Source organism: Ambystoma mexicanum, chromosome 2q, assembly GCF_040938575.1.
Source record: "Ambystoma mexicanum isolate Mex_15411 chromosome 2q, UKY_AmexF1_1, whole genome shotgun sequence".
Classification (NCBI taxonomy): domain Eukaryota; kingdom Metazoa; phylum Chordata; class Amphibia; order Caudata; family Ambystomatidae; genus Ambystoma; species Ambystoma mexicanum.
In genome coordinates this window covers 715,803,566-715,819,306 of record NC_090924.1, presented here as the reverse complement: position 1 = coordinate 715,819,306, position 15,741 = coordinate 715,803,566, and the positions used below count along the sequence as shown (strand labels likewise).

The window sequence follows — 15,741 nt, the reverse complement described above, 5'->3', positions numbered from 1 at the left end:
TGGCTTTGTTCCTACGTGTCTGCAGCAAAGGGCAAAAAGAATCAGAGGGTAACTATCTGTTTGGGCCCAGGTTCACCCTTCACCTGACTCCTGCAACTTGCATATGGATTCCTCCAACCAGTATCCATTCACTGTGGAGCTTCTGCTACCTCACATGAACAAGACACGTTACTGTTGTGGGCCTGTTTACTGTCTTTTGGTTTCCTATAGCCCCATTGTAGCCCAAGTTAGAACTTGCCCCTGATTCTTCTCAGACAACCATCCCCCTCTTCCCTTTCCACTCACCCAACTATTCTCTCTCTTGGGCTGCACCCTTTCTTCATTGTCTTCACTTGCCTATGCCATCTACCCTCCATCATGCACCCTGACTTTTCGCCATTTCTCCTTGTACTCCTCTTCTCCTTCTCTTCTCTCATAGCCTTCAACATGAACCTGGTCTGACTTCGACCTTACTCTCTTGCCTCCCCATCTTTCTCCTTCTCCTTCTCCCGGTCTCCTCAAACACAATGCATACGCTCTCGCAAGATAACTAACCTCATCAATTCCCCATCACATAAGACACATCTACTTGCCCCTCCTCTGATCACATTTTCACTTTGCCTCTGGAACAAACAATACCTCTGCAACAGGTCTTCCTAAATCACCTTCAACTTTCACTTCTTGCTATCACGGAAGCTTGGATCATCCCTCATGATTCTACTATATGAGCTGCTCCCCACACTGTCTCTGCTACCTTCTTTTACTTATCCAGTCCACTTTATGAATAAGGTCCCCAACACTGTCCCCACCCCCTTCTGACATTCCCTCTTCCTCTTTTGAATATACTAGGGTTCAAGTCCTCCCTCCTACTCAAGCCCTTCCCAAGCCCTCTTTAGCCACTCATCCAGAACATAACTCCCGCCTATCTGACCACACCCTCTACTCCCTCCATGACCAGCCTATGCACTCTAGTGGCGACTCGCTTGACCATGTTGTGCTTTCTAATTCACTCTCCTCCTCCAACATCTACACTGACCCCTCCCATTCTGATAACTCCATTGCTCACTTTAATTGTAAGTATCTTTATTAAATCATATTTCTCCATTATTATCGTAAAATACACACACAATATAAAAAGTACAATAAAATCAAGAGAGACATATTATGCAGGGGAATGCTACATACAATTAAAATCAAAGGGGCTGACCACTAGCTAGTTCTTCCCGGCAAAGCAATGCTTCCCTAAAATACTCAAACAAATCAAAAATAAAATTCTTCTCATTATAATTTACTATTAAAAACAATGCTTCTAGATAGGGACTAGTATTGGACTTCAAGAAATGGTATTTCAGCCACATTTTCCGTAAGGCAATATATTTCTTGTAAATTAGCAAAAAATGCCCCAAGTCTTCATCTACTCCCATTTTGCAACTACATCTCGGAGATACCCCTCCCTTTCCAATGCCTGTGGGGATTAACAGGAAGCCTGTTGAGCTTTATCATCATGCTGCTCCTGCAATCAAGTCATTTGATTTTGCAAAGGCGGCTGCAATGAATTGTATAGCTTAACGGAGAGTAGGCTGCCCACCCACTGCAGTCTATCAATAGGTTTTCCCTATCTGTTGCCCTATCCTGAAGGAAAGCTTTCTGCATTAGCTACTTTTTGCACTTTCTAAGCTCAGGTGGGGTGAGGCGGAGAAGATCCTTCACTTGTTGGAAACCCCACTTGGATAAAAGATTGCAGCCCTCATTGTACCATGAATATTTGTTTTTGGTTTCCGAGTTAACTATATCAGCTAAGGCATTTTGTATATTTGGATTTTTTGATTCTAGGCCATGGGTCTTCAAGAAAAAAGATCCCAACATCAGGTTCACTAGAGTGGCTATATTTGGCACCCCAAATTGTAAATGAATTGCACTATTTTGCATATCTGGTGGGGGGACTATTAATGTTTTCAACTTTTTATAGTGACCCTCAGAAAAGAAGAGAGTAGCCCCTTGAGGAACCCAGGGGCACAAGGTGTGTTCAAAGTGTTGATGGTCAATGTGTCCTGCAATTTACGCTCATTCTCGCAGCTAGCAGGGTTCTTCATCGACTCGTGAGCCTAGTGATCCATTGTTCACTTTAACATCTCTGTCCCTGCACCCTCTACACTTCCTCCCTGCTCTCTAATGACTAAGAGGAAATTCAGGCAGGACTCTTTTGCCCTTTACCATGATGTAAGGACCTTTCTTCCATCTCTCTCCCCCATTTATGCCTCTTCCACTGACCATGCTGTACATAACTTTTGCTATGCACTAATGACTCCCTTTGATCAACCATAAATTGCTCGTACATTCACATATTCTCATCCACACCCTCAGCCCTGGATCACCTATGAGATTCAGACCATCAAACAAACATGCACTGTGACTTGCAACATTGGTACAAATTATCGACTTGTACCCTACTCCTAGACTACAACATTTCCCTTACTGCCCTCTCCTCTGCACTGGACGCTGCCAAATATTCCTATTTGCAGTCATGCCCTCAAACTTTCATCTACCCTATGAGCTTTGCTGAAACCACCCAAGCCAACATCCATCGCCTCCCCTCTTTTTGCTAATTACTTTGCTATTTACTTGTAACATTGCTCATATTTGTGACACACTCAGAGACCTCCTCTCACTACATTATCAATTCTCCTTCTGTCCAGCAGCTTTTCCCCGCAGTTCTTCTACTCTCGAATTATCACTCAGCCTTCTCAGTGCAAACCCATCTTGTGCTCTTTTCTTTTGTTCAGCAAATGGTCAAAGACTGCCCCGATCACGTGCCCTTTTCTTTTGGAGTTCTTTAAACTCTCTTTCTCCTCTAGAGTCTACCCTGCTGTCCTAAAATCTGCAAATGTCCCAAACGTCCCAGAAAACCATTGCCAAGCTTCCCTCCGTCCCCATAATTACAAGGTCCTTGAGAGGGGGATCTTCTACCTGCTCACAAATTACTGTTAGGATATGTGACTTGGTGGTCTACTGGCTTCTGTAGCAAACACTCCATTGAGGCTGCACTCATGCATGTCTCCAACCTTCTCTCTGATGCTCACCACACCAAACTCTCTTTGGACCTCTGTACCACTTTTGACACTCCTCTCCCCAGGATCTTGGCTTTTGCAAATCTTCTCGTGTTTGGATCACTTCATATCTATAATGTCTTCTTTTGAAATCTCCAGGAACTCCTGAACCTCTGGCCACACCATGCTCCCTGCCGGCATTCTCCAAGGATCAGTCTTGAGCCTCTGCACTTCACCCCCTATACTGCTGCCCTAGGGAGAATGATCTTGTCCTTTCGCTTTCACTGTCACCTGTTTGTTGTTGACACACACATATTTTTCTCCCATCCCTCCTTCACCCCAGCTATCTGAGAATAGATTATCAACTGCCCCATTTCAATTTGCCACTTGGTGGCTGTCTGCTGTTCAGGCTGAACTCTTCAAAAATGGAAGTCATCTTTCAACCCAGATTGCAATGCCATTCTACCCTCCCATCTCATATCTCCTTCCTGCATGAAATTCTTGCTTCCTTGCCCAAGGCTCACAACCTTTGGATTCTTTTTGATAGCAGACTTTGACTGAAACAATAAATTACAGCTACTGCCTTTGTGGCTCAAATTAACCTCCTCAATTTTCTGAAAACATGTCCATTTCTTACTAACCACTCTACAAAAACTCGAATCTCCACCATTGTGCTCAGAAACCTGACTTGACTACTACTGCTAAAGCCTACCCCTTGTCTTTCCTCTCTAACCCTTTAACCCTCTAAATAAAAGCCACAATGTTGCTAACCAACATTTTCCACAAGCTACCCAGATCCTGCCCCACATCTTCCTACCAACAACATGCCTACTGCTTCACCGTGCTCAACTGCTCTCTTTCAAACTTCCTTCTCCTAGTCTACACAGCTATCAATGGTCTTGCTCCTCAGTACCTGTCTGATTGTATCTGTTTTTACTCACCATATTATTCCTCCTGTTACTAATCTGCGCTCAACCTCAATGACCCATGGCCCTCTATGCCTCTTCTTGCTTTTGCTCTTTCTCCCTACTTGCTCTGCTCCAAAAGAACCTGCTGCCAATCAAAATCAAACCCAGCCAAACTGTGGATCATTTCAAAGCTCTGTTTAAATTTCACTTGCTTGCTAAAGAGAAACAACCGCTGCCCTCTGCCGCATCCACCGTTCACCAATCCCTCTAGTGATGCTAATTAATATAATGTTTATATATGTATTAAGTACTACTATTTAGTTTAAGGCACTTGCCCCCTTTTGTTATTACTACCTTTGTAAGTCACCTGCATCTTAAATATGTATATTCAGGTAAAAATCTTTGGTTGAAAGGACGTTAAGGTGAACATTTAACGCAACACAACTCCTGATATTGGGCAAAGAATTCAGGCAAATCCACCTGAACTTTGCACCCCCGTTGCACAGCGTATCACCACAATGATGACATCAGAGATTACATCACTAATGACAACACTGGTGACATCACTAATAACATCATATATGACATCACTGATTACACCACTGATAAAAGCTGAAAGGTTTTGTTACAATGTATTGCTCACCTTAACCTACCTGCAACTAACATTTTTTCAGTGAATTTCAAGGGTTTTGTATACCATCATTTTTTTTTTTTACAGAAAACTATCTATGGCCTTCGGCCATCTCCACTCTACATGTTCTCCCAATATGTTTATTTTAGACTCAGTAGGTGGTCACAACCTTCGGCTGTGACCTCTCTATATATCTCTCAGGCGGACTAGTACCAAAATGCCCTTCGGCCTGGCTTTGTTGCACTCTATACATTTAAATGCATACATGCTAGCCAGGGCCTTTGGCCCTGGACAGTGAGCACAGTCTTTGGCTGTGTCCACTGTTCCGTGTTCCTCCGATACGTTTTTTATGGACCCACTAGGTGGTCACTGCCTTCGACAGTGACCACTACACATTTCTTTTGGGCCAACTAGCCAGCCATCTGGGTCAGCCCTCCATGACATTGGATTGTCCCTGAATGCTAGGGCAGGTGCTTGGTTGTGATTGGCTAGTCTCTGGTTCATCCCCCTAGAGCTCGCCAAATTAAACAGAGGCTATAAGATGGGGTTGTCTATCTTTGATTCCACTTTTCTACACTGGTTTTTCCTCTTTGCTTGTCCGCAGCAGACCCTGGAACTAAGTTGAATAGGTAAGCGTGGCCTAACTGTTCTTTGCAAAAGCATTCAGAAGAGCGAAAGCATTCAGAAGATTCCCAGTCCATAGACTTGTCGTCGGGTTTGCGGATCATGTGGGACTAAAACTTTATGGGTTCCTCTTATTGAACGTTTCTGGTGCCCACACACCACAGTAAAACCTTCAGGGGCCAATGGGTCACTTCCACAGGATTGTTGTGTCTGTGTTAATTGATTACAGATTTAAAGGCACCCTGAAACATTCCCTCAGTGGCAAGGTTGTATGTCTCAGTTTTTCTTGTCCCAACTCTAAAAGTGTTTGGGTCCCCTTAGAGTTGTGAGAAACCAGAAGGTGTCTCAACCACTAGTCCCCGGGGATCTGTTATCCAGGTGGCCAAGACACAACAATCGCTTTTGGATCCAGTTCCTGGTGGTGGACGAGTGGAGAAGGATTGCCTGGGTGAGGGGTCTTCGGGAAGTGGGAGAGCTACAAAGGATGGAGAGACGTGGTATTCCCTTCCCTGTAACACATTTGCCCCAACCTACCAGGTAGGATGTTAGGGAACAACCCCCCCACTTTGATATGATATATGATATTTTATTTGTTTTGCGCTCATACACAAGTGTCTCAGAGCATGACGAGGAAAGGGAGGGGAACAAGGGAGGACAAAACAATGATGTTACTGGGCCCAGTGACAGAGAATGCGCAAGTGCAGGGGAGAAGGGAAGGGGAAAGGTGCAAGTGGAAAGTGCTGAGCAAGGGATAAAAACAACAGCATCTGGTAGTACAGCCACCCAGGTAGCAAGGGCAAGATTTAAAGCGCAGACAAGAAGTGTTAGATAATGCCGGTAAAGGGACTGTAGGGTTACAGATACAGACCCAAGTGCAAGGGTTGCCAGGAGGCAGTGTAGGTGTGTGGCTGGGTGGGCAGGGACCTGGGCCTGACATCACAGGGTAGACAGGTGCATGGTGCTAAAGCAGACAGAGCAACAGGGGAGAGGTAGAGCGAAGGCAGAAGCAAAGAGGAAGGTCTTAAGGTGCTTCCGGAACCAGAGATGGTTCTTCTCAAGTTTCAGAGTGACAGGGAGGCTGTTCCAGAGGGAGTCTCCAGCAGAGGAAAGAGATCTACGACCAACTTGTTGCTTGGAGAAGTGACTTCCACTGAGGGAGTTGGAGGTGGAGGAGCTTAGAGCTCAAGTGGGAAGGTATTTACGGAGGGAGAGTTGAAGGCATTTTGGACCCATCCTCCAGAAAGCCTTGTGGACAATGCAAAGGGTCTTGATGTAATCCTTGCAGTCACTGGGAGCCAATGAAGGGATTTCAGGGCTGGAGAGATACGATCCCAGGGCTTGAGGCCAAGGACAAGTCAGGCAGTTCTGTTCTCGATGAGTTGCAGAGGACGGAGAGTAGATCAGGCAGATTTAGAAAGAGGCTGTTTCAGTAGTCCAGCCTAGAGAGACCCAGACCTCTAAAGACAGTAAGCCTCTGGAGAAGCACTTTCATACAAACAGCACGCGATGAGGGAAAACAGACTCACACTCGAACTGTATACCTGACGTGTCCCAATACAATGGTCAGGTGTGGTCAGGCAATTTCTGACCATCACACACCTGACTTCAATTAAGCTTCCCTACTTGGATAAAAGGTGGGGCACGAGAGCACACTATGAGCGAGGCAAAGCGATCAAGGAAAAAGCAGTTCAGAGAAGGCAGTTTAACGTGAGAAATAAATGGCAAAACAGAAGGGGATCACAACGAGGGAAGTTCCTTTGACCTTTACGTCAAGGAACCATTACTTTCCTAAAACCTCAAAAATAGAAAGTGTAAGACCAGGAATCCAAGTTGAAGAATCCTGCAGTGTGTGTCGGGGCCTTCCTGCGTCAATAATCAAGGCAGAGAGAAGCATCAGCCGCTATGGTACTGTCCTTGGCTCCAAGAACAAAGCAGCATCAGTGAAATCAACACAGACGGTGAGTTGGGGAGACCTATACATGACCATTCTGTGTTGAATCTAAGGTGCAAGCAGCAACACTGTATAGCAAGCGCTGGAATGAACATTTTTAAAAGGCGGATGATAAAGGACGCAAGTAAAGTTGAACTGCTGATGAGTGATTGAACTTTTAAAGCAAGATACAATACCCTTGACAGAGTGGTCCGGCACCGTGAGGGTGTTCAGTCAAAAGTCTCTGCAAGGTATCCAGTTGAGAATTGGTAAAGTAAAAGTGAGAGAGAGAGCATATCAAGAAGAGAGCGAGTAATTGTTAATCAAAGTGGTTATGCGACGGGTTGAGCAAAATCCTGCGCATAGTCAAAATTCTTCAATCTCTGAAGTAAAGAAAACTTGGAAAAGAGAAAGTTGGTCTGACCCGGCAGAGGGAGATCAGTTGAAAGCTTTGTGTTAAAGTGGGTCTGAGCCCGGAAGTGGGGGACCCTGGGTGAATCGAAAATCACCCAAGTTGTTGTACATGTGAAATCCTAGGAAGAAAGGAACTTCAATGTTTGTCATGTTGCTTTAGGCCCTCTGAAATAAGAGACTTTTTCATAGAAGGCTCTGATGTTGAGGTTTTAAAATGCATCCTTGTGCGAGAGAAGCTAGAGAGTGTGCTAAGCTTGAGTGTGCCGCCTTCGAGAAGGGAAGCCAATGGCTTGAATATCCTGACATATTTCTTAAACACTTTTCCTTTGCATAACATTGTATCCCACACTATTTGTATTTAGAAGTAAGGTTTGGCAATAGGTTTATTAGTACAGGCCCTTTTATTTTGACAGACGCGATTAGGACTGCGTTATTATTATTTGATGGTCGTAGCTTTCTCCCATCTTTAGATTTAGGATTAGATAGGTGTTTTTCAAACACAATGGAAGTTCAATAAACACCTTGGAACTGTGATCACCTGTGTCTGTCTTACTGTTTGATACCATGCCTTCCTTACAGAGTGCAGTGTTTTGGTAATTTGTGGGTTAATCAGGAATTCTGGGAGAGGCAGTGTTTAATTGTCAGTTCCCTGTTAAGTGAATAGATCACAGTGTGAGGTCGACCGGGATACCCCATTTACTTCCTCCAGGGCCACCATTGTGGAGTATGGGCGGGCAGCCCTTAAGACTAATGCATTTCCAGCACCTATAGCCAAACAGGGCACTTTATCACATGCTCCAATAAAACTACTGTGGAGCTAATTCTCATTTAGAACTTGGTGGACTGCTGCACCTTTAAAAGTAAAGGTTTAAGATTTCCTTTTAGCTGGTCTAAAAATGGGGTTACTGAACTTGTTTTATTTGAAGTTTAACTCTGGTTGATCTGTGGTTGTTTCAGTCTGTTCACCCACTGATACCAGAGGTCTGGTATCCAGGGCAATGCACTCATCTTTCCTAAAGAGGCGACATTTGGGAAAGCAATCAAAGAGGTAAAAGACATGGGTAAAGATGTCTTGATTTAAAATGGTACTGTTAAATCTTCTTCAAATGAAAAACAAACTAACATTCAGTTAGATGGTCCAAAGAGAAATGGGATCAACACATATTTAATTGGGATTTCTTGCAATCAGATGGCTACATTCATTGAGTTGGGTTTGCTGTGAGGCAGCTTTCTCTGAAATGTCAAAGGTCTGAAATTACTTCCATACTTATCGAGAGCAGTTCATTACCAAGGGAAATGGAAAAAAATTTAAAGATTTTCCCTGACTTTATTTATTTATATCACACGCAAGACAAAGCCCAGAGGCATAGTGGCGCCAACAAGGACAATACAACAAAAATCATAAATAAGAAAGGAATCATGGAAGATAGAACAGACTAGAGCAGTCCAGTGGTTTACTCAAATAAAAAGGTTTTCAGCCTGTGTTTAAAAAGATGTAGACTAGTACCTGATCTGAGGTCCAAAGGAAGGGCACTACAGATCCTTGGAGCAGCATACGGAAAAGATCTTTGCTCCACATAAGATGAGATCTTGGGGTTTCAAGAAGGCAGGCATTGTTAGATCTCAAAACTCTATGAGCCGCTAGGCGCGAAATGCAGCTAACCAAATACTTGGGTGCTTGCCCAGAAATGCAGTTGTGTGTGATACACATAACGCAATAGGTGATTCACTGAGGTTAGGGAGCCAGTGTAAGGTTCTCCTAGCAGCAGTGACGTGTTCTCTCCTTTGCAAACCTGCAACAATACATACAGCGTTATTTTGAATCACCTGTAAACGGGTCATGTCATGTTTGGAAATTCCAAGCAGATGACTGGAACAATAATCTAATTTGGCTCCTATATATAATAGCCCGTGCAACTATGGCACGATTAGCCGATGAAAGAAAGGACTGTAGCTGGGGCAAGAGTTTCAGATGGTAACAAGTACTAGACACAAGATGATTAACCTGACTTTTTCATAGATAGTTCTTGATGAAAAATCACCCGAACTGTCTTGACCTTGTGCTGAGTGACAATATTGCAATCTGCAATTTTGAAAGAGAGATACTCCGGATCGAGCTTCTTCAGCTGAGTAGCAGTGCCTAGCATCATAAGTTCTCTCTTGGAACTGTTGAGGGCGAGCTTATTTGCTTGCATCCATGAACTCAGGGAAACAGAGTCCAGGACGTAATCCCCTGTTAGGGGAACAAGGCACTGCATGTCATACTCATAATTAACGTACACTACACCAAGTTCATCTATTTGCTTGAAAAAGGGAGTCTGAAGATATTAAAAAGAGTGGGTGACATGCACGAGCCCTGTGGGACCCTGAAAGAAATAATGAACTCCTCAGCCCTAGCATCCTTGAAAAAAACCTTGCCCTACGATCTGCGAGAAATGATTTTACCCTTCAATGGCTGGACCACAAAAATGCACTGAAATCCATAATCTCTCTGGCAAAATAGAATGATCCACAAGATCAAAGTGGCAGAGAGATCCAGGAGCATCAGCATGATGGTGTTGCCCTCTGCCATAGACTGCAATATATTGGTCTTTAGCTCGAGAAGGGTAGATTCCGCACTATGAACTCTTCTAAACCTGACTGTTTGGGCCCCAAGATATCATGTTCAACTAGAAAAGATTCAATCTGTAGATGTGCTACTTTATCTAAGATGTGTAACAGGTAAGGCACATTCGTAATAGGCTGATAGTTGCCAGCCATGCCAGGGTCAAGAGTTTTGTTTTTATTAGTGGTGAGATCCAGGCTTTTATGGCACTAGGGGCAACATTTTCCCTGAAAGACGCATTAACAAACTTCGTACAGGCTTTTACCGTAAGAGCCGGGCAGACATCACCCTTGCAATTCGTAGGTTTTCATTTGCAAAGAATATCAGCAAGATGCTCCTCAGAGATCAGCTGAAAAACCAACTCAGGAAAAGTCTTGGGCATTGCATGTCCTACAGTGTCATTAGAGTCTGCAGTAGTATCTCTGTTTATGCAGAAGATGTTTTCCAATGTATCCAAGAAAGCCTCTTGAGTATCATGACATCACTTCGAGCCTTTGACAACCTGACCGGGTAGAGGAAATGGAGCCCCCAGTTCTCTAAGGATACTAAAAAGCTCGCTGGAACTCGAAGCTGCCCCCGAGATGCAATGCTCAGAATAATTACTTTTGGCTATGGAAATGAATGTTTTGTAGGCCTTGGCCGCCTGAATATAGAAGAGTTTATCCTTATTGGACTTATTTTTTTCACATTGTTTGAGCGCAGGGAGCATATTTTTCTTGAGCATGCAAATCTCTGCAGTGCTCCATTTTTGGTCAGGTTGCCACTTAAGTACATGTGATTTAACTGGTACCAACCTTTCAACGGCTGTTTCCAATGTCCTATGAAAGACAGTGGAGAGCTCTTCGGCCGAATTCAGATTGGTCAAGTCATTAGACATGGGTAAAAAGAAGGGTACCATAGCTGAAGGAGTGAGTTTACAAGTATTTCTATAAGCACCCCGACAGCTTTCCCTTGTGATTTTCATAACTGGAGGAATGGACATGATCCAGTCCAAAAGAAGATGATCTGACCATGGACAGTGGGTATTATGTATTTTTATTATGCTAATATTCTGTGACACGCCCCAGTCCAACGTTTTTCCTTTAACATGACTAGGTGATGTAATATGCTGGTCAAAACAGAGATCGAGTAACATGGTCTTCATCAACATGACTGGCATGTCTGATTGATGAAAGTATCCAATTTTAAAGTCCCCTAGTACAAAAGTTCTAGTGTTGGGCTTCAACGTGGGGACTAAGAGGTCACTAAAATGTGTCACACAGTCTGCTGTACTATGTGGAGGTCTGTAAATGACAAATACATTAATCCTAGTGTTGGAGCTTACTTGAAACTTGTCCTAGATTACTTCACAGTCTGAGATTAGCACAATCTCAATGTTACGGATGTTCAGCGCTTGATTATAGAGTAAAGCTACCCCTCTTGCCCGATAACAGTGTCAGTATGGAGTTAACATTCTTTGGAGAAATGCAAAATATGTGACTGAAATAGCTCAGGGTTGGCAGGATTTGAAAACTTTAAAACTTCTCCCAGGCATGGACATGCGTTAATTATTATTATTTTGTAAGATTCCCTTTTGAAGGTTGATCATAGCAATCACCCCTGTGTTGGGGTAGCATATTGGCCAGTAATTATATTTATTATAATTATAATTGTTCTTTTCTAAAGCACTTAATACCAGCAAGTGGTAGCTAAGCGTGGGATCGGAACCTGTGTTGCTGCATTGTTTTGCTTCCAAGACTAACGTATTGCCCATGAGCTATCCTTCCTCCCCAGTAATGACCCACCAACCTGACCTTGATAGACTTGAGTGAAGCGAGAGCCGAGTTGAGTGTGCAGGGCTATTACCGGCCCTGTACCCTCCGGTCAAAGTGTGGGGGTCACAGCTATTAACACCCTAGAGCTCCCTTCAGGATGCAAATAGTGTCAAAGATTTTGTTCACTTTTAAAGACGGGAGTAGGACTCCACACATATTGCATGAGCCTGATCCCGATCGATGACCACAATAGCAATTTCAGAAGGGACTAAGTTCTATGGCAGGCCTGGCATGTATGGGGAAGCACGCACCAGCTGGAGCTAGGAGGCGTGAGCCAGCAGTCAAGTCAGAGAGGTCAGGGGAGGTTATTGGGAATGACGTTGGGGCTGAGAGGGTTGGAGAGGGGCAGGGGAAGGGTTAGGACCCGAGGTGCTGAAAAAACCTTGGTGACACCATAGAAAGGGGCATGGCTGGCTGGTGGAACGTGGGCAGACAATGTGAGTTTCTGCTCGCATTTCCAGACCTGATTGAGTGCTCTTCCTCGTGTGTGATTGGACAATAAAATAACTGCAACATGTTGCAGCAGTCAAGCCTATGAGAGTGAGGTTGGCAGCTCCATCTCATCTCACCTCCATTTATATTGCAAGCCGGCAAAACAGGTTAACAGTTTAAAACACTTGCACCTGAGGACTGTGTGTAATCTGCAGTACACAGGTTCGAATCCTTGCCAGGCAAACTTTTCATTTTATCCTTCTGTGGTCTTTAAATGTACACCCACTCCAGTTTGTATAATGATAATTGAATAAAAATGTCTTGTGTACATCGCTTTGGTGAAAGCACTATATTAATAACAAATCATTAATATTATTATCATCAGAGAGTGTACTTAAGGAAAAGCAGTAAAAAAAGGAAATGTTCTCTGCTCTCATCTGTGCCCTTTAGTGGTGCTCTTTGCTTATGGGAGGGAAGACAGGCACACAGTGCATGCATTGCCCGTACATCTGTCCCCAAATTGTCTTATGAGGATGCAGCATCGTAGACAAAATGTCCAAGTACTCATCATGGCTCATCTGCAACGTAGATCGGCATGCACCATCTCCAACGTAGACCCTTACCCCCTCGCCCTAGGAAGCCTTTGATACAACCAGGGATGTTTTGAAACTTGGTTTTTAGTGTTAGCATGCAATTAAGGGTAATTGTAAGGAAGAGCCTACACAGGCAATATTTGCTAACATCATTTTAATCATTTGATAATGTAATGTGTACAATCTCATTAATTCCAGTTTCCTTTCATTACTATGTAATTTTTGTGCACCAAAACAGCTGTTCTGTTCTAAACACTGAGCACGCCCACTGAATGTGCAGATACAGAACCAGTTTTCTATGAACACCCTCATTTTCACATAGCCGTTAAATGGCCCAAATCAGGAAAACAGACTTGTTGGCATGCTCTGTGTGTGATTTTTCCACGTCTTGCAATTTGTCCAGGTTCCCCCTCTAGGGAGATAAGGAGAGGGAATGCGCTCTGCACGTTCTGATGGGACAAGGGCAGTCTCCCTGCCAGCAGGTTATTGTGTTGCAAGAGGAACAGGAGTGTGAACCCATGGATCTGTGCCTGGTTCCTGCACGTCAAAAAAGGTGGAATCCATAAGGATTCTTTGTAGTGGTGGCCGCCCATGCATGGGCCTGCCGGCCACAGTGACTGGCTGTTTCCCAGCCAGGGCACTGGTACCCAAGGACTGTCAGAATTCCTGTGCCTTGTTACCATCCCCACTAATGATAATGCGCTGGAGTGGACCACATACACAAGCACAGGCGTAGCCTACCCCAGAAGAATGATGGGCTCATGAATAATGGATACCAACGAGTGGGGATGGAGGGATATTGTCCGAAAGTTTGATGGGCCCTTTGGGACAGCAGAGGCTTTCTTCAAAAGGGGTAGAGTACTTTAAGGTTTAAAAGAGGCAGGGAAGAGCACTGCGATGAGAGGCAGCTTAAAGTATTCAGAGAGATAAGGGCAGGTGATTCGGAGCAAGTCTTTGACTATCTTGGGAGCCAACAGGTCGATAGGCGAGCAAGATGGGTGAGCGCTGTGAAGCATGGGTGCTAATTCAATAGGAGAGATATCGAAGAAGTAGTCAAAAGTAGAAGAGGTTGGGAGTGTGATGATGTACAGAGGGAAGCTTGGGGAGGCAGAGAAAGGAGAGATGTGAGAGAGTCATGCATTTTAGAGATTTTAGAGCAAAGTAGTAAGTACGGTTAGCAGTAGGATAGTGCTCCTTAGTTTGTGTCAGCATCGTAGGTGATCGTGCATGTTTTTTATTTTATATTTTATTGCGATATAGTTTATTACAAACCTTTCACAAAAAGTAACCATAAAATCATCAAAAAAAAACAGAACAAACCACATTAGTTAAAAACCAAAGCAGCCTGGTGCATGTTCCTTTGAGGGTTGCATCTCAGGAGGGATCCAGGGATGAGGACAGGGACTGGAAGGTGTCGTTGTGTGAGCAGGACAGTGTTGATGAAAGTGAGTCAAAACATAAATTGTGAAAGTCAAAAAAGCATGGGCAACAGAAGAGGTATGTGTGGGATGTTTTTACCCATGCATCCAAGCCCTACCATAAAACTGTGCAGTACTGGCATGGAAAACATCATGATGGCCAGAACTCCCCAGAGAGTGCACACGGAAAACATGAAGAATAGGCTGCCACCCATTTTTGCCTATGTTGTGAGCACAGGAGGGCACTGCCTAAAACCACCATTGGGCTACACACACAGTAGCCTGAAACCATTGGGAATGGCAATGCTGATTGCCAAAAAAGCAACTCAGAACTGTGGGGAATTCATTTTCTTAATCCCAAAAATGGTTGCATTACCAGTATTCACCACTATCAGAAAGCCGGTGTTTTAAAACCACCAGACTTTTGTGTAAAACTGAACAAATGAAACAAAACCAGACCAAGGAAAGACTTGCTAAGAGGTGGATACAATGTAAAACTATATTCTGAAATGACTTGAAGGAAGTAATTATTTAATGTATATGTAAAAATTGTAAGTGATTTAAACTGGGAACAAAAAGTGACATTTAGCCGAAACCTGGTTTAATGAAACTGAATTCTGCCTGACAACTACCCCCGACAGGAGTTGAAACTGGATCAACAGCTGTGTTCCCAGGCCTGGCTGCCAGGCCTGGCTGCATCCTGAGGTCACATGGCCCTGTTGATTGAAAGGGGAGTGGCAGCTGGGGACTACAGGGAGTTGAACAAAGGCCTGTCCTGGACTCAGGCAAATGTTATATTGGGGGCGTCGTAAAGTAGCTTCCTCTTGGGAGAAACTGGGGGGCAGCTGTGCCTCTGTGAACAAGCTGGCTTGGGGGAAGTGGATAAACCAGTTATTCCACCCTGTGATGGGGGAAGCCACACCCCTTTTTGACCAGGGCATGATTTTAAAAAGATAGATAACTCATAGTGCGGACTGGTCAAAATTATATAAATAATACCATTATTCTTGTGATTTTTCTGTGCACATTTTAAGAGGTGTTAGGACCCTGGGGTATGTTCCTGGGGATAGTAGCGGAAAATAGGGTCTCACTCCAAATGTATGCATGTTAAAAATCTGACACTTTATCATCTGTAACCCATATCCCTGGTGCACATTTGTGTAAAATCTGGAAAGGTTTAGAGGTCGTTATCTGGATGAAAAGGGGAGCATTCTGTCCTCAGTGGACACGACATCGTACAAAGACAGGGATCAGATGGTTTGGTGCTACAGAAAATATGTTAACTGGACCTATAACATTAGAAAAATGGTGCATAGATAAATATGTATTTGGGTCAGAAATAGATT

General features: G+C 43.9%; 1 protein-coding gene and 1 pseudogene across 3 annotated transcripts in view; both read right to left on the bottom strand.

Annotated features, from left to right (window-relative positions):
* DPP6 (dipeptidyl peptidase like 6) overlaps nucleotides 1-15,741 on the bottom strand; it is a 2,034,493-nt gene that overhangs the window by 285,100 nt on the left and 1,733,652 nt on the right. The window lies entirely within an intron of this gene.
* Nucleotides 1,949-2,107, bottom strand: LOC138570372 (5.8S ribosomal RNA; annotated as a pseudogene).